Source organism: Malania oleifera, chromosome 3, assembly GCF_029873635.1.
Source record: "Malania oleifera isolate guangnan ecotype guangnan chromosome 3, ASM2987363v1, whole genome shotgun sequence".
Taxonomy (NCBI): Eukaryota; Viridiplantae; Streptophyta; class Magnoliopsida; order Santalales; family Ximeniaceae; genus Malania; species Malania oleifera.
In genome coordinates, this window is record NC_080419.1 from 34,808,706 (window position 1) to 34,831,130 (window position 22,425).

Here is a 22,425-nt window from a genome sequence, read left to right on the forward strand (position 1 = left end):
TTATGTGTATAGATATTGGTGCTTGCATAAATAAGGACGAGTGGTCGCTAGGCTACAAAAAAGAATTTAAATTTTGAATTTCAACGTTAGAGTGGTTGGGTATTCGGAGGGAAACCTCATAGGGATTGTTATATATGTCATTCTTGGCATATTTCCACATGTAAGAAAGTAAGAGAGGGTGAGAGAAGGAGAGAAGATCATAGTATTGTGAGATTTTGATTTTCACAGTGAATCTCTTGTCGATTGCTCCCATAGATGTTGGCTTTGCCAAACCACGTAATTCCTGGTGTCATTGCATTTATCTTTATTCTCTTTATCTTGCTATGGTTGTGGAATGTTTTCTGTTTATCTCCATTGTCGACACCTCAATTTTAACCAAGCCACTCCAAGGAAAAACAAGAGTTGACTTTGATCCCCGAATGACCCCGAGTTTTGGAATTAAGACCCTAATCCTTCGATCGGATCCTTCTAATCTCAGTCGATTCTCTAAAAAGTCAAAATTTTGGTTTAGAGTTGAGTCTTGTAAATATTCGGTCCAAATCTTTTGTTCTAGGCCAGTTGTTAGGATTTGTTTATGGTAATTTTAATTAACTCTTTTAGTTGCAAAATTAAACTTGGCTGTTTTTTAGTTGTAGGAGTTTGAAGATTGATTCCTTTTGAAGCACCTCTAATACTACAAGTTTCTAAACCATTTTCCCCTTAGCTGAACCTTGTAGCTTCCAAACTCATTGAAGATTAGACTTGAGGGTCACCAAATTTCAAAGTCTTCACTCTTCTAAACAGAAAAAGGGGGGGGGGGGGGGGGGGGGGGTGGTGTTTAGAGCCCTCATGTTAGATCTAAGAGGGTTATTCAATTTTGGAGCCTTTGTTCTTCTTAATAAGTCAAGTTTAATTTCAAATGTCCAAAGTTAATTCGAGTCCCCATGGTGATAGGACATGTTCCTTTAACTTTACTCTCTGTTTTTCATAAACTTGTTTTGCCCTTTGAGTTTTAAGTCCAATTTCAAAAACCAAGAATTATTTTAGTTAATCAGGTCTTTGGAGTATCCGTAATTCCAGGAGCGTTCAAATTTGGGTTTAAGCTTGTGAGATCTTGACCTATTTTTAAATTGGGTCTTAATTTTAAAAATTAAAAAAAAAATCAGTTTCATCTCGGGATTAAAGTCATATCCTGTTTCCTTTGGCTGATCTGGTCAATATTGGTCAAGAAGGAATTTATGACTGGGGAATATGTACAATGTACACACAAGCATGCAGAAATATAAATGTCCCAAGAGTTGCAGGAAGCGTGTAACTAAAGGTCACAATACAAAGGAGCTGTACAGACTACGATCGGAGGGAAATTTACACGGGGTTACCTACGTGTACACAAGGAATAGCGAAACAGGTAATAATGATTACAAAAATCAAAATACGAAAAGAAGAAACAAGTGTTTAATCCCTCCATGCTCCAATCCAAGCTTGCCAAGCTGAGACATCCAAAAAGCGCTCCTCTCCTATGCTAACATCTGGATCACCTCAGCTACCTGCACACAGAGAAGCAGAGCAAAATAAGATTGGTTAGCAATAGCAAAAGAAAATCACAAACGATAAATTAACCAAGGATGCCCTTCCCTCCATCCCAATGCCACCATCTGGAAGCATCCCGAAAGCCCTCCATTCCTCATCTGCCACATGGACCCTCAAGATCACCTGCGCACAAGAAAGGGAGAGTTGGTTAGCCCAGAATCAAGAAATAAAATCAGTCACACGTGCGGGGAAAATTATTCCTTGACAAAGTTGGTGGTAAGGGAATGGAATTGGAGCCAAAATGCACCCTCGGACTCCCTATAAACAGGGAGTCCCAACACTGTAGCGAGAATAAAAAAAAGAGCTTAGAAAAACTCTGCGAAAGAAAGGAGAAAAAGGGGAGCAAAACCCTGCAGAAATTGAGAGTAGAGGGGAGTTTCTACTACTTTGGAAGAGAGGAACACAGTAACATTTTGTGGAATTTGGGGCCGGGAATCGAGAGCAGAGGAAACCCTTGCACTATATAGTGTAAACAATAGGAGAGGGATTCAAGAGGAACGAGCACCAACAGAGGTAGGACAGACCCGAGGAGTATAGGATAAGCAGCAGAGGGATAGTTCACATTTAGACTAACTCAGACCCATCTGTCGGAGAAGAAGACCGGAGGAGTACAAGACCTTAGGTAAATCTTTTTCCCTTGTCCTAAATTCTCAAATGATAACTCATACCAGATTATGTGCTGCGGGTGAATGAATGTAGGTTTTCTCCATTTCTTAGGTCCGATGGCGAACCTGAGAACGATCCGACCCAAAACGAACTCTCACCTGGTTTGAACCCAAACCTAAATTCGGGTTCTCTTTCTCTGATGTCCCCCTGGGTCCGATCCTCGACCCCTGAACCCAAGCTCAAGTCCGGATCCTCACCATTAACCCAGCCAAACCCGTTTTAAAATCCTTTTGGGCCGGCCCATTTTAAAAACCCATGTGGGCCCTGTTTTTAAAATCCACCCTTGACTCTGTTTGAAAAGACCCCGGGCCCTGTTTAAAATGAAAGTGGGTTGGCCCTATCTTTTAAACAACCCGAAGCCCACTTCAAACCCTATCAGCCCCTGAACACAGTTCGTAAATAAAGCCCACCACCCAGCTTTTAACAAAAATCGGCCGATTACCCATTTTTCAAAGTAAGCCCATTACCCATTTTCAAAATAGGCCCATTACCCATTTTCAAATTAAATCCCAGAGCCCATTTTTAAAATCTCAACCCGAAGCCCACTAACTTTACCACTGAGGCCCATTTGAAAGAAGCCAAAAGCCCCATCTCCCTCAACCCCACACGTGCCTCAGCCTACGTGGCTCATTTGGGTTCATCCGAGTCACTGTACCTCCTTCTCCGGGTTGATTCGTGTGAGTCAAACCCTAAGTTGACTCATCGGGTTAAGGCGAGTTCACTCATCTTTCACCCAAGGTTAGGAACCCTACTTTTCTAGGGCAAAAACCCTAGGTGTCTAGGCAACGTTTCAGAGCAATAGCATTCATGGACCACGCGCACGCATGTCAGATTTCAAAATAAAAATAACCCCAAAAAAGAAAAAGAAAAAAACAAGACAAACACAAAAATCGAAAAAAAAAAAAAAAAAGAGAATGATACTTAGCTCTCTGCTTCGAATGCACCACAGGTTGAGCCTGCACTTGGGTCTGGCACCTAGTGGTCCCTCACTCTGAGCCCATCCGGTGCTCGGATGGCTCCCTCGTCTCAAACTTCAGAGACCTGAGAGAAAGCAAGTTGAGGCTTTCGAATTTGTCTCACTATGAATAGGGAAAAATTGAGAGGGTTTGAAAATCTAGGGATTCGTTAAGTTGTTTGGTTTTCAATGGATGGGAGATCTGAGAGGATGGAGACTAGCAGATCTAAGGTTTTCAAGGTTCAGGGTTGGTCATAGAGGGGGAAAAAACACGAAACCCTGAGGTTTCGTGCTTGGAGATCCAAGTTGCAAAGAGAGTGGGTATAAAAAAAGAGAGGAACGGAAAGAGAGAAAAAGGGGGAGACACGAGAGAAAGGGGATGAGTTTTTGAAACAGGAAATGAAAAATGAAGAAAACTAAAAAATTGAGTTTAAGTATGGCTCCCCTCGAAGCCGTCTGATTTGAACATGTGGCATGTTCAGATCCCACAGATCAAGTCACGTGCAGGTCTCCCTCGCCACCGTAGGATCAGCAACCCCCATCAACGGTTGAGATCGCATGAAGCTAGGAGTTGTTAATGGTCGTTTACACGCGTCTCCCACTACCCCCTCGCAATTAATGCTGAGTCAAGCTCCCGATCCTAGCCATTGGATTCCCTCGCTCATCGATGATCTAGATCGCTCCACGGAAGACGTTGTCAACGTTAAGCATCCTCGTATCGATCGCAACTGTTCAACCTATGTGATGCGTCAACGGCTCAGATTGGTTGGGATAGAGGCATTAAATGCCCTCAATGCTTCCCCGACAACACGCGCCCATCTACTCCGCTCGCCGACTAACACGTGGCGCACCATCCCCAGGCCATTAACGATCCCTACTACCCACTATGAACCGTTCGATCGCTCCCATTTTGGACGTCCCAAATTCCGCCGTGTCAATATGTTTTAATGCTCCTGCCTCTCCCCGATAGATCTGCTATGTGGCCTCTTCAAGACCAACCAATCGGTATTCCCCCATTAACGCCCTCGATCGTGCCACGTCACATATCCCACCCTAAGGTCCCCAAACCGCTCAGGAAGTGCCACGTGGTCCTGACCCGGACCTAAAAGAAAAAAAAAATGGTCTCCTTGGACCAGACAATGTTTGATCGGTTATTCTTCCCCCCGAACCAGTACTCACCGGTTTATGGGATTTTTTAATTTACTTTATTTTTTTAATAAATGCTCCTTTTCTCTCAAATAAGATTCATTAAAAAATCAAATAAATGCCAGAAAATGAGAAAAATTCGAGAAAATACAGTAAGATAATTCTACCCATTTTTCACACACACGCATGCACATACACACCCATACACATGCACTTTCGTTCATAACACTCTTACACACATACACCTCTGCATGTCCACATTCATTCATGCAAACCCACACACTCATGTATGCATGCATGCCACCCCTCACATGCTCATTCGTGCATGCGTTCATGAACCCTCACATGTACGCACATCTACGTGCACACTATTTCACACGCACACATGCACGCATGCACTTATGTACACCCACATTCACACATGTGCACCCCCATGCATACACACACATCCATGCATGCACTCAATCGTGCATGCACACATTCTTGAACACGCTCACTAATACACGTGCACATTTGTGTGTGTACACATCCTCGCATGTGCACACATTCATGTGTGTGCTTATTCATGAATGCACGTGCGTTCATGCACACGCTCATCCATGCAAGCACACGATCATGCATTCATGCTCACACAAGCACCATACATCATTCATACATGCTAGCATACACCTGAACTGTGATGACCCAAAAATATATATATATATATATATATATATATATATATATATATATTATTAAATAACAATAATAATAAAAAAATAAAAATAGTCATTAAGTTAATACAGAAGTGTTTTTCTGTAGGATCCTTGATTCCATGTTTGATGCCTAAGAAAGACCTTGTCTTAGCGAGTGCTCAGAGACCATTGCGGCTCAGTCGCTCCCTGGAGGTTGGCCTGGTCAAAATGGAATTTCATAGGATAAACAGGATAGACACTATTTGTACACGTAAATAAGTATATATACATAAAATAGTGTTTTGACAGACATAATTTGTCGAAATACATAATAAGATAATAATAATATAGGTATCATATGTGGGGCCCACAAGACTATATGGGGTCCACATGAGTCCCGGAGCCACAAGACACTGTTTATATACGTAAATAAGTACATAAAATAATATTTTAACTGATATAATTTGTAGAAATATATGATAAAATAATAATAATATAGGTATCCTATGCGGGGCCCACAAGACTGTGTGGGGCCCACATGAGTCCCGAAGCCGTATGGAGGTTTTCACAAGTCTTAAAGCTATGTAGGATGCATAAAATCGTATAAGAGTTATTCGAATTACGTAGGATCCATTCGGGTCTCGAAGTTGTGTGGGGCCCACATGAGTTTTTAAAATTTAAATTTAATTCTTGTTCAAAAATAAATAATAAAATAAATAAATACTAAAAGTAGTTTAAAATTAATAACAATGATAATAATAATGATAATAATGATTAGAAAAAAAAATAATAAAATAATAGAATAATTAATTAAGTTATTGATTAATTAATTAGGTAAGTAATTAATTAAAAAAAAATTATTTAGTGGGAATGGTGGCAAGCACTCCCACATGGCCTCCATCCCTATCCCATACTCAACCCATACCTTACCCATTCCTTGCCCATTCTTTAATTTTTAAAAATTATAATTTCACCCATTTCCCCACACTTTTATAAATTCCATTTCTTCCCCAAAATTTTCCTATAAATAGGGAGCTCTCAACCTTCATTTTTCACAACAATTTTCTAAGGAAGAGAAGGATTAGTGAGTGAAAGAATTTGTGGTGGAGTGAGAATTTTGAGTAAGTTCTCACTCACCCACTCTTTCCGATCTCATATCTTAAAGATAGTTATTGTGTTCGTAGCACACGGTAAAAGAAGAAGGTAAGTAAATTTTGATTATGTTAGTTTCTTTTTATTTTAAATTCATACCCGAGCTTATTTTGTACGTAAATTTTAATTATGTTACTTAGTTCCAAAAAATTTCCATGAGTTTATTTTTACGCATATTTAATTATACCAGTTCTATCTTTAATATACTTGCATCTATTTTTGGGTTAAGAAATGTTCCAATTCCTTCGGGTAAATTTTCAGCATTTCTTTCTATTCAAAAATAAAATTATATATATTTTTAACACAAAAATTGTGTGGCATGAGTTTATTTCTACGTTACATTTTTTATGTAAATATGAGTAAAGATGAGATTTTCACGATATTATTTTAAATTGCATAAATTATAATAAGATGATTTTCAAACCCCTTATGGCAACGAAAGTTCAAAGTTACAGATGCTCGGTACCGCAGCTTAAAGTTTATACGGATCAGAGTGCACCCACACTGTTTACAGAGTGATTATTTATGTTAGTGGATTTCTCCTGAGTGCACACCTGGTTCCGGACCAGGACTTAATAAGGAAAATCTCACTTAAAGTTTACGTACGTTGATTTAGTTTGGTTGGCCAGCCAGCTAAGTCCAGTCTTCGGACCGCACAACCCAGTCATGGGGGTAAACATGACTTACGGCAAACAGGCCTAAGGGTGGTTTTTATAATATGTGTTTATACATATTTAATTACGTGTACACAGTTACTGATGATTTGAAGGAAAAGTGTAAGTCTACGTGAAAATGATCATTTTGGTGCTTAAATGACGATCTAAGGAAAACGTATAAGGAAAAGTATATGTATGTTTATCATTAAATATTTTTACAGTTTTAAAGTTAAAAGTTTAATTTAACAGTTATAGTATATGATTATAAAAATTTACTATTGAAATTGATGACAAAAGTTTTATGCAGGAATTTTTAAATTTATGTTTATTCTAAAAGCAGTCTTGAAGTTATAGTATTAAATATTGTTTTACGAAATTCTTTAAAAGCTCATTTTGGCCACACACTAATAATAATCTTATTTACTTACTGAGCATCGTCTCACCCCAATCATATTTTATTTCAGATAACTCTGAAGGAAATGTCGGAAATCAGGCTTAGCAAGCATGCGGGTGGGGATTAGAAAAATAAAGATTTAATTAGAAATATAGTATGATTTCAGATATTTACGTTTGTGTAATTTTCTTCTTTTGAAATAAGTGATTGTAATATGAAATATTAGCGCTCTGGTTTAATAAAAATTGAGTTTATTTTGCTTCCGCTGTAAATCAGTAGTAAAAAGTTAATATCCCAGGCCCCTCGGGGTCGGGGTGTTACATGAACACATAGCTCGCACGTTAGGCAACACGTGTTGACAAATTGGTCTCGATCAAGACCTTAAACCGGTTTTCCCCTCAAACCGGTCAACATTTGACCGGTTCACCACTCCCGAGACAGGTTCACCTCGGTTTTCTCCATTTCTCTTGTATACTATTATTATATCCAGAAAATTCAAAAAAATCACAAAATTATCAAAAATACCAAAAATATTTTCACATTTTGATTTCCACTAATTTTATTTGTGTTATTTTGAAAGTTCAGGAAAAATATTGAAAAATCACAAAAATCATGAAAAAATGTTTTCACACTCCGGAAAAATCACAAAAATATTTTTTTAAGCACAGAAAATCATTTTCATCCCTAACAAACTTCAAAAACCTCCCGAAATAGTATTTTCCTACTTAGAAAAACTTACAGCTTTCAAAATCTCCGGGAGCGTATTTTGTATCCTATTTTTGATTTTCCTTTCCGATTATTGTAACCAAGGGCATGGACTCTTCAGAGTATTGGATTGCCCCGGTTCTGAGAGAATACCTATATAGTATTTTGATTCTTTCGATTTTTGAAAGGGAGCAATTTTCCATGGCTTATTAGATTTATTTTGGGATAATTTTTTATTAATCTGGTACCATTCATAAGAACGGGCGTGTAGGGGGTGCTAATACCATACCTCGTGTAACCATACTCTTGAGCCCGATTTTGGTGACACAGACCGATTCTACCCCTAACGGGGTAGCAATCAAGTGTTCTAACTGCACTTCAAAAGGTTAGTTGCGACTCCTTCATACATGCTTTCCCTGAAAAATCATATTTTCAAAATCACACGTCCATTTTTCCCAGTTCGCAAGCCAAACCCACATTTTTTTCGGAGAGCAGTTCTCTCTTGGCAGGGTCCAGGACGTTGCGACAGCTTGGCGACTCCGTTGGGGACACTTGAGTGTCGAGCTAGTGATTAGTTGAAGATTATCCCGAAATTCAAATTTGATAAGCCTTTGAGAGTACTCCCTTTCAGTTTTTGGATGACTTGGTTGCATATATCTGGATAATTGTGCATATCAGATTAATCATAAATGCTTTGCTTGCTCTGGAACTTGAATAAGCATGTGATTTGTATTGATTGTTTTAGCAAAGCATGTGATTAGTTGTGAATATCCTAAATAAGCATGATGCTTTGTTTCTTTTGCTATTTTCTTAAGCATGTCTTTAATTGTGAATTTTGTGTTCAAATAAGCATGCTAATAAATGTGGGGATAATGGGATTAGGATGAGCTTGTAAATTCACACACCTTCACAGCCTTCTACCCAGGCTTTACCCTTTAGGAATATAAAGGAGCACAGTACCGTTAGCCCTCATGGGACATGGTCCTTGGGGGCGCGGGAACCACTCCACCCAGTTTGAACTTTGTCAGGACCTCTATGAGGGAGGATGGAGTTTCATGCTAGGGACCTGTTGTTAATAGGGATTAGAGCCTACCCACACATGGTTGTCCAAAATCCCCAACTTAAGATAGAGCCTCAGAGAACCCCGTGTATATACCTACCCCGGGGCTAGGACAAAGGCCACATCCTTCTCCATATATTGTAATCTATGCCTGTTGTATATCTATCTTGAAATTCCTTGTGTTGTGTTGCATATTCTGCATTCATGTTAGGCATCCATGCCACTTAGCCAATATTTTGAGAAGTTCGATAGTGAGACCACTACCCATTCTTCATGAAAATAAAACATTTGATTTAAGCATGTTTAAAAAAGGTGGGTCAATCCAATCTTTTTCAAATAACCTGGGGCCAACCTTTTCCTAAACGTGCAAACAACTCGGCCAAGCCCAATTTTCAAAGAGCCAAATCTAGATTTTTAAAGATGGGCTTCGGTTCTGTTGCCTAAAAATCTAGGTCAACATTTTTTCCAAGCCTAACTCTTTTTAAGCAAACCGGGCTTGACTTCTTTTAAATAAACCCAGGTGCCTAGGTCCTCACTAGGGAAGTGAATGATTGAGTATAGAATTGCATACCTAGCAAACAAGGTCAACCTTTTAGGGTCATCCGAGGAAAATAAATGTGCATTGAGGGTCGGTGCAATTTTGAAGTCTCTCATTAGTTGAAAAGGCTTTTTCAAAATTCTGGCAAAGTGGTTGTTTAGGTTGCATTGCATGCACCACATCCATCATTCCACGCATAGCCATGCATGACAGACTTATCATTGTGTTGCCAAAACTCTAAGATAACCCGAATTTAATTCGTGATAGGTCCCATGGCAATATGCAAAGAAGAGGAGATCATGGTCCAGGCTTATTCCGAAGCTTAGTAGAACCATCACGGGGATAGTCTGAATCACAACTCAGAAAAGGAGTTTCCAGCTCGGGTCAAACCGGATGTTCGAACTAATGCCCTGAAGAAGATAAGGAAAATCTGGATTGATTGGACAGCTGAGAGACGACTGCATTTTTCAAAGTTGTATGTTCACATGGGCTTCCTGCTATATATAACTGTCAATCATGATGTGGTGAACGTCCTAACAGAGTTTTGGAACCCTCCTTATCATTGCTTCACCATGGAAGGGGTAGACATGGCTCCTACTATAGAAGAATATGTATCTCTGCTAAACTTGCCAAAGAGCTACAAAGTCTATATGCCTAATCCTGTTGCCTTATTCAGAAAAGAGCTAAGTAGGGTAACAGGTGTTAAGGCTCAAAGAGTGAATGACAAAGTCGAGAAGGATGCTAAGGCCATCTCCTAGGAAGTATTGAAAGCTTTGGTGAAGCCGGAAGAATCATAAAAAAGTCATATGACCATACTGGCCCTCGCCATTTACGGGTTGTTGATCTTCCCGAAAGAAATAGTGGCCATCGATCAGGGAGTTGTCTCTTTTGTGGCCCAAGTTCAAAAAGGGGTCAATCCAGTGCTAGCCATCTTAGCAGAAACAATCCGATCTCTGGCTTATTGCCGACCTAAAGGAAAGGGCCGATTGAAGTGTTGTGTCCCATTGTTCTATGTGTGGTTCATGAGTCAGGTGCTGTGCAAGGAGAACCATTTTCATCATGTGTACTCAAGACTCCGGATTTCACAAATAGACTTTGAAAAGGCTTCATGGGAGCAGCACTCGAGTAAAGGAGAATGGGCCGAAAGAATGCGAAATTGGAAAACTAAAGGATTTTTGTGGATGGCGCCATGAACGGGAAGTTTTGAGATGGTCTACCAGTGTGGTAACTTCCCGTGGGTCCCATTACTAGGCCCATGGGGAGGGACCGCATATGCTCCCCTCATGTTCAGGAGGCAAGTGAGTTCTAGCCAGTTCATACCAATGACTCATGGGCTAAGTGAATCAGATTTTGATCACAAGCAAGAAGAAGCCCATAAGTTAATTGGAAAATTTGTAGTTGCATGGAGAACTGTCTATAACATCAATTCAGGTGAGCGTCTGATAGAAACACGGGGAAGTTATGACAGCTGGATCATCAACCGAGTTAACCCTCAAATCGTAGCAATCTCGCTAGGAGCATCCCTAAGCCAACTTGGGCCAGAAGGACTCATGAAGGCAGAGCTTATCGCCAAAAGAACAAGAGATGGGGAACGCCAGATGAACCTTGGGTGCCAAGAAGATGCGAAGAGAAAAAGGACTCAATGCATATAAGAAGAAGAAGAAGAAGAAGAAGAAGTAATGGCCTTGAGAGGGGAACTTCGAAATGAGGCTCAGACCAACTCAACCTTGCAGAGAAAGGGTCCTGAGCACAGCTAAAATGGATATGGTTGTAATGGAAAAAGGGATAAGAAACTTGTCTATGTACCCATTTCGTGAATTAATGAAGGCTATTTTAATGCTTTTGGCAACTCATGCATACATTGTCCCGAAGAATTGGTTATCTGTGCAGAAGCAGGAAACAAGCCTGGTTACAACAATTGAGACTTGCATCCACCTATACAATACCTAGAGAAAGAAGGGATCATGTGGAGTCAGTTGGAAAACCATGTAAGGGCTCTCAAACAAGGTCAGGAGGATATTCGCCGAGATGTTCAAGAGATTAAGAATCAGGTGGATAAGCTAATGGAGATGGTTGCCTCTTTACGTAAGACCACGCAAGCTCCAGAACAGGCAGTTGGGAGCGAGCCTCTGTATCCCCCTGTTAGCGAACATCCATCATCACCAACCAAGTTGCTAGCTGGTCTGGGCCCCAAGCTTGCACACATTTGTCTTAGAGACTCAGGACCCAGAGTTCCGACCAAAGAAAGCTGTCCATGCATTGTCAGAAGGGGAAAGGGCTAAAGAAGTAAGTAAAGAACAAACCGCCATTCTGGAAGTGAATCATGAAGAGAAAGGGGAGAAAGGACAGTTGCAAGCTCTGCAAGGAACAAGTGTTTTCGATTCAATAGACACTGGTAACCTTGATTTAGGGTCCGATTTGATTTCTCCTCCGAAGATCTAGAGGCCAAACTTTGAGAAATTCAGTGGGATCGAGTGCCCATTTGCTCATTTAAAAACATATCTCCGGTGGATGGCTACGCATGCCAACAATGATGATCTGCTCTTCTATTTGTTCTAAGAAAGCTTGACCAGGGAGGCTCTAGCATGGTGTAACCAAGTAAAAGTTTGCACCTGGGAGAATTTGACTCGCATTTTTGTTACTGGATACAATCATGATGCAACTTTAACTACAAAGAGCATGAAGGAGAGGACGAGCGAGCACTCTAATCAAAGGAAAGAAACGATAGCGCAGGATTGCCCTTTGACTGAAAAAGGGAAGGCGGCTCATCCATGTGACGACCCTATCGAAAAGAAATGTGTCATCCATTTCCCTAGAGGCACCCCTCGAAATGGTCCTGATTGGGCAGTCACAAAAGGAAGAATTGAAGGGGCAACCAATACTAGGCAGGCAAGATACACTGAGTCAGAATAAAACCCTCCAAGAAAGGACAAAATAAAGAAGGGCAAAGAAGCCCAGATATTCCAAGGAAGGCATTGTCAGGGGAGCCAGCACCGCGAGCCTAGAAACAATTTCGGACCTAGCACTAAACGGATAGCACGAGCAGGCGCAAGGCCTTTGATTAGTTCCTCCAGGCCTACACCCATCCATCCGGACGTTCAGAAACATAAAAATAGTCCTAATAGGATCGAACCAATTCCTATGTCCTACTTGGAATTGTTCCCTCAACTGCTCAAAGCAAAGCTCGTCTCAGTCATCCCCGACATACCTGAATGGCACCCCCTCCCGCAATGGTATGATTCAGATGCCTGGTGCGCATTCCACGCCAACACCCCTGGTCATACCATTGATCGCTGCTGGGCTTTTAAGCACAAGGTACAATCACTAAGAAATGCAGGATGGTTGGCATTTGATGGCAAAAAGCCCGGTATACAGGGGAATCAGTTACTTAATCATAGCTGGGGGCACAGTTAAGGCCATTGGTCGAAGGACTGATTAGAAATGATGTCGAAAATGAGTCATGTGCTAAGATGGGCATTTCCATCGGTCCCTTTTGTTTTAATTATTTTGAATTTGAATTAAATGAAATGCATTTCAGTCTCATCACATCACCTTATTTCAAATTTTGTCCACTTTTGCTTGCGTTTTTGTGCTTTGACACAGGAAATGATTTTACCAGAACAAAGGACTTGGAGCCCGTAGTTAGCACCAAAAAAAAAAACAAAAAAAAAAAAAGAAAAAAATTTGAAGGAAAAACCTCCAAGTTGAAATTTAGTAAGGACACCACTGCGAGATATGGTCTGGGAGCCATTTTAAGAAAGGTTGGTAAGCTTTACATTTGCTCGACAAAAGCAATGAACAAAGTCTCCTGTATTCATTTTCCAAATCATGATCAATGCCTTAAAGAGTATAATGATTATATTCTGATCAAATGAGGCGTGGCCATCTTTGGTCGACCAGTTTTTCCATAAAGAAATAAACAATGATTTACCATTTGTTAACCAAGTTGAGCCTAAATGTTAAATCAGATTTTTCTTAAAAGTCATTTTTCCAAAATTCAACTTGGGTTTGGATTTCCTAGGGTTTAACAAGTCATTTGAGGCGATGGTCACTACCAAAAGGATGGCAGGCCTTCTTTCTACTACCCAGAAGAAGGTCGAAGAAGAAATCCCTTGTCAGCCCTCTTGAGCCTAAAGAATTCAATTCTTGATTCGCCCGTCAAATGATCACATCCCACACTGGGGCAGTTTAAAAAGAGTAGAGTCTCAATTGAGCTCCCAATGAACATAATGCTTAAAAAAAATCCTTCATAAAAGGGAAAGAAAAAAAGAGGAAAATGCAGAAAAAGGAGAAAAAGAAAGAAAATGAAAAGGGACATGCTTAAGATGTGATCTTTGACCAAGGAATATCCTTTTTCAGATCAGAAAAATTTGAGCCATATTGTACCCTTTTTTCTCTAACCAATACCCTACGCCCACATTACGGTCCAAATGAAATACCTGACCAGATTGGTCCATACATTGTCGTCTCAAATGAATTGTCAGACTTGGGGTTGAATCTGAACTACGTAATAACCTAATCCTGAAAAGGTACGTAGGCAGCTTGTTCAAATAACAAGTTCGATCAACACTTTGCGAATACTGCGTCCCAAACTGGGGCAAAATTTGTTATTATGGGATGAGATTTTTGAGCCTTGGTTTCCTTATTCTTGTTGAAACCCAAATCCCTAGCCTACATTTCATCTCGTGTCTTAAAGTCCACCCTGAGGTTAGAATATTGATCAGATATTCAATAAGACACTAGACAGAAATTTCGATATGAACAAGAAATAATCTCTGGTTAAGGGGTCAATGAAAAGGAAAAGAAAAGGGGGATTGGCTCATTGATGTGATTCCCTAAGCCAGTAGCAAAGCTACAAAATTCTGGTAAAGTCATTTCCTGTTAAGCAAGCACGGAAGAGCAAGCTTAAGCATTCCACTCATATCCCTAATGAGATTAAGTTATCTAATTGTACGTTCATTCATTTAAATTTCAAATCAATTTTAAAACATCAAGGACGCAATCCAAAGAAACCCCTTGTTCAGAAAATGCAAGATGAACAGGACCCGTCACAAAATGCTTCGATTGGGGCAAATTTCATGTCAAGTTTCAAGAGAGCCAATTCAGAAATTTGCTTGCTTGAGTGGAGTTTGAAAATATGGCCAGGATCAGTTACAGATGCATATAAACGGGGCAGATTTTGTGTTGAGTCTCATCGGAGTCAAGTTGGGTACCTTCATGATTGAATAAAATTTGAAAACATGGCCGAGAGCAAGCACATACCTGTAGACACCCTATTTTTGCCCTAACCAAATAGAACAAGGGGTCTCCTCTTATTATTATTATTATTATTATTATTATTATTATTATTATTATTATTATTATTATTATTATTATTATTATTATTATTTTCCTATATTATTAGTACTTTACTATTATTTTGCTTGTGTTTTTATTATCATTATTATCATTATTTTTCATTTTTTATTATTATTACTAGTACGTTTATTATCTTTATTTTATTTTTACTTTACTATAATTACTTTTATTTTTCATTTATTTTATTATTTTTGATATATTATTTTTTATTTTTTTTTATTATTATTATTTATTTTTTATTATTATTTTTATTTTTATTATTTTTAGTAATGTTATCATTATTATTATTATTATTATTTATTACTTTTAATAATAGTATTATTACTTTATTTATTAATATTAATATTATTATGATTATTATTATTATTTTGTCTTCATTTTTATTTTTACTATAATTATTTATTATTATTTACTATTAGTAGTATTATTATTATTATTTATTACTATTATTACCTTATGAATGTTATTACTATAATAATAATTATTATTATTAATATTATTTCCTTTTTCATTATTACCAAAAGCATAAAAAATCAAATAAAATAAAATCAAGAAAGGAATTTTTTCTTTAGGGTTTTCAAAAAACTTTTTATATAAGGAGACAACTCTTATTCTCTCCGGGGGGGCAGCGCACAGATGGCCAAAGAAACCAAAAAAAAACCCTAGCCTTTCTCCTCTGCACAGCAAGGCAGCGCACAGGCCCAGCAACTCTCTCACGCACAGCCGCCACGCCTCTCTGTTCCGAGCAACAGCTTCATCACCCGATCGCCTTCCTACGACACAGCAAACTCCGGTTGCTGCAAGCCGGCGACCTCTGCAACTCCATCTCGCCACTATTCCGGCCATACGGGATCACCGACCACCTCAGAACCAACCCCGGCGAGCACCATTCTGCAACCGCCGGAGACCCTCTACAACACTGCCAACATCCCAGACGAGCCAGCCTTCCAACCAACTTCTCCAGCCCCTCCTGTGCTTCTCTGCACAGCCACAGGAACCCGAGACGCCCCACACCAGCAGCAGCGGCCAGCACTGCCGAGATCCCCCCCCCCCTACGGCAACCTTCCCTACCATTCTCCTACACCAGTCACACAGAGCACTCGCAGCAGCTCCATCTTCTCCGGCCGCGAGCCACTGCTGCAACTCCAGCGACCACGAACAGCCCCTCCAGCATACCAATTTAACAAGGGCAAATTTTTGAGCGCCTGTTGTATCTAAAAGATGGCCAGGATCAATGGAAGGAAAACGCTGGGGCAGATTTTGAATGCCTGTTGAATCAAAAAGATGGCCAGGATCAGTAGAAAGAAAACACTGGGGCAAATGTTGAGCGCTTGTCGAATTTAAAAAAATGGCCAGAACTAGTGGCAAGAAGACACTGGGACTGATTTCGAGACCATATTGGAATCTGAAACATAGCAAAGCTCAGTGGCCAATGAATGTAACTGGGGTTGTCCCATTGGACCCAATTTGGGCGTTTTCCCGTCAGAATGCGAATTGAGCACATAGCAAAGATCAGTGGCCGATGAATGAAACCGGGGTAGTTTTTGAGTTCCATTAGAGCGAAGTCAAGTTCCTTCATACCAGACTGGAACTTAAAAATGTGGCCAAGATCCGAGATTGAATTATGGACTGCAGTCACATTGGGAGAAGAAAGGTCATGCATCCTCATGCATTCATGCATTTAAGGAAAGACATTCGCATTATAGATAGTGGCATACAGACATATCATGTAACAGGCATCATGTATATATAACAACATGCCCCTGCATTCAAGCATCACAATTTAGTAACATTCATACATATAGCCACAAAAATCATTTCATCCATATTTATTTTGTAGAGTGGGCTTTTGAATAATCTTTTAGTATCCCTGAGTGAACCATCCTTGTCTTGACAATGCTTGAAACTGGGACCACCAACCCCGGACACCGATTGACATATTTAGAGATTGGGGCAGCCGACCCTAGGAACCAATTGAGGCATTGGTTTTTGAGCTTCAAAACGGTAAACCTAAAATGGCTAAAGAACCTCGAGGTTTGGCTCTCAATTGATCATCCCCAGTAGGGCAACTTTTTGGAACCTAGAACCCCGCACTTGAATGCTTGTGGCCCAAAAGATCTTTGGATTCAGCTCCCGATTTATCATCCCCAGTGGAGTAACTCTGAGCCCTACGCTTGAGAACATTGTCCAAGAGATCTCGAGGTTCAGCTCCTGATTGATCATCCCTAGTGGCGTAACTCAGAGCCCTGCATTTGAGGACATTTTCCAAAGGATCTCAGGTTTTGATCCCAATTGATCATCCCCAACGGGATAACTCTGTTTCAAACCTAGAAAGATATCTTTCCAAAAAGAAAAAAAAAAACTAGCGGTAGCCTATGCCTGAATGATCCTCTATCACTCATGGCATGGCCCACGTTACCTTCTTGAGGCGCCGAAACCCAGATTGAATATTCCGAGGCCCTTTACCTTCTTGTGAGTCGCGGAAACCCGGATTGAATATTCCAAGGCCTGTTACCTTCTTTTGAGGCGCGGAAATCCGGATTGAATATTTCAAGACCCGTTACCCACTTGTGAGGCGCGGAAACCCAGATTGAATATTCTGAGGCACAGCCCTAATCGAATGTTCTAAGGTACATCATCCCTTCCTGAAGCGCGGAAACCTGGATTGAATATTCCGATGCCCATTACCCTCTTGTGAGGCGCAGAATCTCGGATTGAATATTTCGAGACCCGTTACCCTATTGTGAGGCGCGGAAATCCGGATTGAATATTCCGAGGCCTTTTACCCTTTTTTGAGGCGCGACAACTAGAATTGAATATTCCGAGGCCCGTTACCCTCTTGTGAGGTGCGAAAACCCGAATTGAATATTTCGAGGCCCGTTACCCACTTGTGAGGCGCGGAAACCTGGATTGAATATTCCGAAGCCCGTTACCCTCTTGTGAGGCACGAAAACCCGGATCGAATATTCAGAGGATCCCTTCCTAAGGCGCGAAAACCCGGATTGAATATTCCGAGGCCTATTACCCTCTTGTGAGGCGCATAAACCCGAATTGAATATTCCGAGGCCCGTTACCCTCTTATGAGGCATGAAAACCCGGATTGAATATTCTGAGGCCCGTTACCATCTTCTGAGGCGCGAAAACCCAGATTGAATATTCTGAGGTCCGTTACCCTCTTGTGAGGCGCAGAAACCTAGATTGAATATTTTGAGGCCCGTTACCCTCTTGTGAGGCGCGAAAACCCGGATTGAATATTCCGAGCCCTATTACCCTCTTGTGATGCACAAGCCCAGATCGAATGTTCTGAGGCACGTCATCCCTTCCTGAGGCGCGGAAACCCAGATTGAATATTTCAAGGCCCCTTAACCTCTTGTGAGGTGCGAAAACCCGGATTGAATATTCCAAGGCCCGTTACCCTCTTGTAATACACAAGCCCAGATTGAATATTCCGAGGCACATCACCCTCCTTGATTTGCAAGCTCAGATTGACTATTCCGAAGCTCGCCGTCACCTCACCCTCATAACTCGGATTCTTATATCCGACACACTTCATTTCTCTAGTTTGAACCCCTACATCCGATACAGATTACTAACCACCCCCCCCTAAATTCTAACCAAAAATTGCTAACTACTAACTTATCCAAAATAAATACAACCTTCTCATCCAATTCTGTCTGTCATCTCCTCCCTCCCTATTTGATGAATACGACCCAGATTGACCCATAAGCATTAAACAGTGGTGTGGCATGATTAAAATAAGTATCTTTTATCTTTTCAGACTTGTTGCTACAAATAATGTAAGAGAGCTCCTACTGTTACTTTGAAACAACAAAGCCTACAAAAGGGACAACTGTCGACACCCCAATTTTAACCCGACCACTCCAAGGAAAAATAAGAGTTGACTTTGATCCCTGAATGACCCCGAGTTTTGGAATTAAGATCCTAATCCTTCGCTCGAGTCCTTCTAATCTCAGTCGAATCTCTAAAAAGTCAAAATTGTGGTTTAGAGTTGATTCTTGTAAACATTCGATCCAAATCTTTTATTCTAGGTCAGTTGTTAGGATTTGTGTATGGTAATTTTAATTAACTCTTTTAGTTGCAAAATTAAACGTGGCTTTTTTGGAGTCATATAGGAGTTTGAAGATTAATTCCTTTTGAAGCACCTCTAATACTGCAAGTTTCTAAACCATTTTCCCCTTAGCTGAACCCTATAGCTTCTAAACTCATTGAAGATTAGACTTGAGGGTCACCTGATTTCAAAGTCTTCGCTCTTCTAAACAAAAATAGGGGAGGTTTAGAGCCCTCATGTTAGATCTAAGAGGGTTATTCAATTTTGGAGCCGTTTTTCTTCTTAATACATCAAGTTTAATTTCAAAAGTCCAAAATTAATTTGAGAGTCCCTATGGTGATAGGACATGTTCATTTAACTTTACTCACTTTTTTTCATAAACTGGTTTTGCCCTTTGAGTTTTAAATCCAATTTCAAAAACCAAGAATTATTTTAGTTAATCGAGTCTTTGGGGGTGTCCATAAGTCCAGGAGCATTCAAATTTGGGTTTAAGCCTGTGAGATCTTGACCTATTTTGAAATTGGGTCTTAATTTAAAATAAAAAAAAAAAACCTATTTTATCTCGGGATTAAAGTCATATCCCATTTCCTTTGGCCGATCAGGTCAAAATTGGTCAAGAAGGAATTTATGACTGGGGAATATGTACAATGTACACACAAGCATGCAGAAATATAAATGTCCCAAGAGTTACAGGGAGCGTGTAACTAAAGGTCACAATACAAAGGAGCCGTACAAACTACAACCGCAGGGAAATTTGCTCGGGGTTACCTACGTGTACACAAAGCATAACAAACACGCAATAATGATTATAAAAGTCAAAATAAAAAAAGAAGAAACAAGTGTTTAATCCCTCCATGCTCCAATCCGGGCTTGCCAAGCTGAGACATCCAAAAAGCCCTCCTCTCCTGCGCTGACATCTGGATCACCTCAGCACACTGAGAAGCAAAATAAGATTGGTTAGTAATAGCAAAAGAAAATCACAAAAGATAAATAAACCAAGGTTGCCCTTCCCTCCATCCTGGTGCCGCCATCTGGAAGCATCCCGAAAGCCCTCCATTCCTCATCTGCCACATGGACCCTCAGGATCACCTGAGCACAGGAAAGGGAGAGTTGGTTAGCCCAGAATAAAGAAATAAAATCAGTCACACGTGTGGGGAAAACTATTCCCTATAAATAGGGAGTCCCGGCACTGTAGCAAGGAAAAAAATAACAAAAAGAGCTTAGAAAAACTCTGCGAAAAAAAGGAGAAAAAGGGGAGCAAAACCCTGCAGAAATTGACAGCAGAGGAGAGTTTCTGGTAGTTTGGAAGAGAGGAACACAGTAACATTCTGTGGAGTTTGGGGCCAGGAATCGAGAGCAGAGGGAACCCCTGCACTATATAGTGTAAAGAATAGGGGAGGGATTCGAGAGGAACAAGCACCAACAGAGGCACAACAGACCCGAGGAGCATAGGATAAGCAGCAGAGGGATAGTTCACATTTAGACTAACTCAGACCCATCCGCCAAAGAAGAAAACCGGAGGAGTACAAGACCTTAGGTAAATCATTTTCCCTTCTCCTAAATTCTCAGATGATAACCCGTGCCAGATTATGTGCTGCAGGTGAATGAATGCAGGTTTTCTCCATTTCTTAGGTCCGAGCGTGAACCTGAGAACGATCCGACCCAAAACGAACCCTCACTTGGTTTGAACCCAAACCTAAATTCGGGTTCTCTTTCTCTGATGTCCCCCTGGGTCCGATCCTCGACCCCTGAACCCAAGCTCAAGTCCGGATCCTCACCATTAACCCGGCCAAACCTATTTTCCCTTTGGGCCGGCCCATTTTAAAAACTCATGTGGGCCCTATTTTTAAAATCCACCCTGTACTTTGTTTTGAAGACCCCGGGTTCTGTTTAAAAATGGAAGTGGGCCGGCCCTGTCTTTTAAACAACCCGAAGCCAACTTCAAACCCTATCAGCCCCTGAACCCGGTTCGTAAACAAAGCCCACCACCCATCTTTTAAAAAAAACCGACCCATTGCCCATTTTTCAAAGTAAGCCCATTACCCATTTTCAAAATAGGCCCATTACCCATTTTCAAATTAAATCCCAGAGCCCATTTTTAAAATCTCAACCTGAAGCCTACTGACTTTACCATTGAGGCCCATTTGAAAGAAGCCAAAAGCCCAATTTCCCTCAACCCCACAAGTGCCTGAGCCTACGTGGCTCATTTGGGTTCATCCGAGTCACTGTACCTCCTTCTCCGGGTTGATTCGTGTAAGTAAAACCCTGAGTTGACTCATCGGGTTAAGACGACTTCACTCGTCTTTCACCTAAGGCCAGGAAACCTACTTTGCTAGGACAAAAACCCTAGGTGTCTAGGCAACGTTTCAGAGCAGTAGCATTCATGGACCACGCGCACACATGTCAAATTTCAAAATAAAAATAACGCCAAAAAAGAAAAAAAAAAAAAACAAGACAAACACAAAAATCGAAACAAAAAGAGAGAATGAGACTTAACTCTCTGCTTCGAATGCACCCCGGCTTGAACCTGCGGAACCCAGTGGTCTCTCACTCTGAGCCCCTCCGGTGCTCGGATAGCTCCCTCATCTCAAATTTCAGAGACCTGAGATAAAGCAAGATGAGGCTTTCAGATTTGTCTCACTATGAATAGGGAAAAATTGAGAGGGTTTGAAAATCTAGGGATTCGTTGAGTTGTTTGGTTTTCAATGGATGAGAGATCTAAGAGGATGGAGACTAGCAGATCTAAGGTTTTCTAGGTTCAAGGTTGGGCATAGAGGAGGAAAAAACATGAAACCCTGAGGTTTCGTGCTTGGAGATCCAGGTTGCAAAGAAAATGGGTATCAAAAGAGAGAGGAACAGAAGAAGAGAAAAAGCGGGAGACACGAGAGAGAGGGGATGAGTTTTCAAAACAAAAAATGAAAAATGAACGAAGCAAAAAATTGAGTTTAAATATGGCTCCCCTCGAAGCTGTCCGATTTGAACACGTGCCGTGTTCAGATCCCTCAGATCAAGTCGCGTGCAGGTCTCCTGCGCCACCGTAGGATCAGCAATCCCCATCAACGGTTGAGATCGCATGAAGCCAGGAGTGTTAATGGTCGTTGACACGCGTCTCCCACTACCCCTTCCCAATTAATGCTGAGTCAAGCTCCCGATCCTGGCCGTTGGAGTCCCTCACTCATCGATAATCCAGATTGCTCCATGGAAGACGTTGTCTACGTTAAGCATCCTCGTACCGATCGCAGCCGTTCAATCTTTGTGATGCGTCAACGGCTCAGAATAGTTGGGACAGAGGCATTAAATGCCGTCAAAGCTTCCCCGACAACACGCGCCCGTCTACTCCGCTCGCCGAGTGACGCGTGGCGCACCGTCCCCAGGCCATTACCGATCCCTACTACCCACTGCGAACCGTCCGATCGATCCCATTTTGGACGTCCCAGATTCCGCCTCGTTAATATGTCTTGATGCTCCCGCGTCTCCACGAGA

The 22,425-nt window shown here is 41.0% G+C and overlaps 2 long non-coding RNA genes across 2 annotated transcripts; both read right to left on the minus strand.

The window, feature by feature from the left end:
- Positions 1-1,252: 1,252 nt before the first annotated feature.
- On the minus strand, positions 1,253-3,833 carry LOC131150721 (uncharacterized). Its single transcript, XR_009135591.1, has 2 exons — positions 3,157-3,833; positions 1,253-1,692 (listed from the first exon to the last, which is right to left on the minus strand). It is a non-coding gene; the product is annotated as an uncharacterized LOC131150721 (long non-coding RNA).
- A 15,718-nt stretch (positions 3,834-19,551) lies between these two features.
- On the minus strand, positions 19,552-22,086 carry LOC131150722 (uncharacterized). The gene is made up of 2 exons (XR_009135592.1): positions 21,440-22,086; positions 19,552-20,031 (listed from the first exon to the last, which is right to left on the minus strand). It is a non-coding gene; the product is annotated as an uncharacterized LOC131150722 (long non-coding RNA).
- Between the last annotated feature and the right edge of the window lie 339 nt (positions 22,087-22,425).